Below are 4,447 nucleotides of genomic sequence, written 5' to 3'. Positions count from 1 at the left end.
CATCACACCTGCAGTGAATTTGTACACAAAGTACTTAAGGACAACTGCCACAATCGGATGCCTGTCAGAGCATTGATTTTTATGTTTTGCTCCCTTTTTTGTTCTTATGGGTCTATTTTGTTTTATCATTTCGGCACTTTGTGTTCTTCGTCTTTTTCTGACCGGTGCGTGATGATTTTGTATTTTGCTTTATTTTTTCCCAGTTTTTTTGTATTTAAGGCATTATTTTGTAAGCTCCCTTTGTCATCAACTTTTACGTTAGTGCACCCGCACTCCCATGTGTCTTCCTTTTTCGCTGCATTTGAGTCCAACTCTGCCTCGTTTAAACCCGGAACACAACCCATTATACATACCGCTTATGCCTAGAAAAAGATAGTAAAATGAAATAAAGAAATACCTGACATTTACCCCTTAAAATCACCTACCACTACATTTTGCATCTAACAGTCCAATATTAATCAGAAATAGATGTGTGTCGGTAATTTCAGTTTTAAAAAAATGTCCCTTTCTGATGTGAATGTTCTTTGTATCAAATAAAAAAAGACATGTCACAATGAAATGTTATTCATTTTTAATCAATTTAAATGAATTAAATCAAATTCAATTTAAATCTCATTATACCATATAATAACAATAAACATTCAATTCGAAATACAAGATAATATTTCTTAATGACAGTAAATCATGAAAGTTTAGCATTATTCTTTGTATTGCTTATCTTTATGAAAGTAAAGAGGGTGATGGAGCCCATCCCAAGTAACTTGTGTCTAGGTCTAAATTATAATTTTAGTTCATGTAGATCACACTTTTATGCCTGTTATTATTATGCCCTACATGACCCAAAATGTGATCTCCATGTTTGGGGATACCAGGTCTTCATAAGGTTGAGCATTTTTCAATTTAGTAGCCAAACCATTTAATTGCTCTCGAAAGGGTTAAAGTGCACTCAATGGGGTCACTGAACACAGAGGACCTCATCTAATCATCGGAAAGGGTGTGAATGTCTCAGTGACAGTAATATTGATGCACACAACACATCCGCACAGATCTGCTTGCCAGTTTTGTGCTATCACAGATGAATTATGATGACGAAGGTCATTCCTACAAAAAAATACAGATTTTTGTCATTTTGGCAGTAATTTTAGTTTGGGTAAGCGTAACAGCTGCTATGTTTCACTGGTAGCTGAGAGGCAATCAATGCAGCTCTTGTCTTTGACATGTTCTTCGTGGCATAACTCACACTAATAGCTATGTGTGCTCCACTGAGTGTAGCTTTGAGTAACTGGGATTCTATTGTTGGTATGTAGAATGTATATCCAGTCTCACTTGTGATGACTGACATCTCTTTCCCCTAATTAGCTTTATCTGGTCTTCTGGATTAGGTTGAGCTGTGATCCAGGGACAGTGAAATGTACATCTTAGTCAGGACGATACATCCATCCATAAATGCTTGAAGACACATACAGGAAGAGTGGAAATGAACCCGCAGAGATTAAGAAGTATTCTTGACACATGGAAGGTGTCAGGATACTTATAGAACATGGCAAAAAGCTGCAAAGAAAACTCTAAAAAATGGCCAACAGCCGGCAGGTGGAGGTGGTTTGAGGATAAAATGTTGTGATGAGAGTGTCGAGGAGGTATCATCACAGGCACGCTTGTCTTTGATAGCTCAGGTGGTCATCACCTGAGGGGGGAAGAGACTGTTAATGGGCATTCTGAGCAGCAGACAAGCACAGGCTAGAGCCTTGTCTGCATTTTGCAGTGGCAAGTATGTATGAGTACATTGGGCCGGGTCCAAGTAGTAACATCATAGGGTCTGTTACCCTCTGCAAATGTTTGACTGAATCCAACAATTCACTACATCCCCTACTGTGTAGAAATGGCCATTTTTGGTTTTTAAGTTATTCCAAGACATAGAAACTTTACACATTTTTTATTTATAGCAGCCCACCGGTCAAGTGGTTAGCGCGTCAGCCTCACAAGTCTGAGACCGAGGGTTGGATCCCAGGTCCGGATATTCCTGTGTGGAGTTTGCATGTTCTCCCTGGGTATGCGTGGATTTTCTTCGGGTACTCTGGTTTCCTCCCACATCCCAAAGCAGTGTTGGCTGTTTAAGCATTCTAAATTGCTCCTAGGTATGAGTGTGAGCATGAATGATTGTCCGCCCCCTTGTGCCTTCTGATTGGCTGATCACCGATTCAAGGTGACCTCTGCCTGGTGCACTTAGTTAGCTGGGATAGGCTCCAAGGACCCTTGTGAGGATAAGCGGTCCGGAAAATAAAGAAAGGAATGAACATTCATTATCCATAGTAATGCCCACCTTTTGGAAAACTGTGTTTTGACTGACATGGAGGTGGCCAGAGCAAACATTATTATACCAGCCTTCTTCGTAAAGCAGATTTCATCAAGTTTGACAAGTGAAGTTTTGGAACAATTCGATTGTGAAACATTTATTTTTAAAACTGCTATGCAATAGGCACCAAGTCAAAAAAAGAACGAGACTGCACTGATGTAATTTTACATGTAAAAATGAATAAATAAATACATTTCGCACTAAAAACTTGGCTGTTTTTATACAATGCATTAGGGAAAGGCCACTATTATAATAACAATGAAAACCAGCATGGATCATCATCATAACTAGCTTTGTAGTGTGGTGCTAGCTTGTACACGCCGACAAAATAAGAGAACTGCCACACAGCAGCAACACAATACAATGTCAAGAAAAATCTCTCGCTCATGCTGAGTGTGACATCATCTTTTGTTAGGATATTTTTCAGTGGAGAAAGGAAGACTAATTTGCATTTTATTTCATTTCTAAGCAATTTCTGTCATTTTTGTAGGGATGGATTTCTTTCCAAATCATTGCCTGCTATCATTAGAAGTTCACTTGCTACAGTATTTCATAGCAACTTAATCAATTTTAACCCACTGTCCTCATTTGAGTACGGCCTATAATTGTTTTCTTACTTGATCTAAAGGAGTTTTCCCATTTCATGCAAATGTTCTGAAAAAGTTAAAATTTTCTAAAGATTGTTAATTTGGGTTAAAATGTGTTAAAGATTCCAACTTCACAACTATTAAAAAACTGTTTTAATGTCTAGTAATAGAAGGTTGCAATCTGTAAAAATTTGACTTGAAACCTATTTACTAATAAGAATGATTGGCATGAATGGAAAAAAAGAGAACAAGCGCAGAAAGTGAGATAGTGAGTGAGGAATTTGCCTGAGAGAAAAATAAAAAAAAAGGTAAGCAGGTTTGTCTGTAACTTATTACATTTATTAATCTCATTTCACCATGATTTGCGATATACTATTCCTTCTATCCAATTTTTGAAAATGATATCATGTTTTGAATATTTGAAAGTCATGGAGAATGTTTAATAAACTTTTTGCTTGTGGCATGACCTGCAAAGAAAACAGGTGGACAAGATCCAGGTCAAAGAATGAGATTTATCCCCAAGAACAGACTGGGAGGAAAGGGAGGAGCGCGTCCCAGCACTAGTGCAGTGACCTAGGGAGAAGAACCTCTCCAAGGCTGCATTGGTGGCAAGATTTACTGAAATCCTAATCACTGGTTGACACCTTGACTGGTTGTTTGCTGACCAATGGAAACCTCTGCATATTCTCTACCTCGGTCACAGTCTGCAGAAGTTCCCCATCTTGTGGAAGACTTCCTGTGTGTGGTTCCAGTTCATTTTCAAGTGGCAGCCGGCGGCAGTAGCTCCATCCACCCTTGCTCGTTTTGTGTTATTGCTGCTTTTATGTCCTAATGATTTGATTTGGTGATTCTTAATCATCCCATTTACTTTGATTTGTACTTTGTGCTTTTGCTTTGTTGTTCTTTTACTAATAACCCTCTTGCTACTGCCACAATGAAATTTCCTGAATACGGGATGAATAAAGTTATCCAATCCAATAACCTAAAAAAAAAAAAAATATTATTTAGGAAAATAGACATATTTTACTCACCAAAAATTATTTTTATTTATACACAAAATCCATTTTCCTTTCTTTCCTCAAGAAGATTTCAATTACTCTGTTGTACAGTATACACGTGCGTTCAGGTCCATCAAGAAGTTCTTTTCTATCACCATCAAAGCTAATGCTGACAGTCGAGTCTGTCCTGTTGTATTTCTGTCATTATTTTTGATTCTGATTCGGGCTGAAAATGTCCGTTCGACAGAAGCAGTGGACACGAAGATGGTCATTCTCATGGTCATTGTCAAACCCACTAATGTCTACAGCCTCCTCATGCTCTCACTCACATTTTTCTGCTGAAGGAAGTCGAGGATATCAGTGGGAGATTTTCTGCAAAATAATCCGTGGCATACATGTACACAAAAGTGTACCGTGGCGCTTCGTTAAGATGGAGAAGGCTGCATTTGGGAGTTTTCTAGGATTCCCGAAACTTCTGCGGGTCGAGGAGGGAAAGAAACATCAGTCTT

Source organism: Stigmatopora nigra, chromosome 1 (genome assembly GCF_051989575.1).
Source record: "Stigmatopora nigra isolate UIUO_SnigA chromosome 1, RoL_Snig_1.1, whole genome shotgun sequence".
Taxonomy (NCBI): Eukaryota; Metazoa; Chordata; class Actinopteri; order Syngnathiformes; family Syngnathidae; genus Stigmatopora; species Stigmatopora nigra.
Note: the sequence above shows the minus strand (reverse complement) of the source record.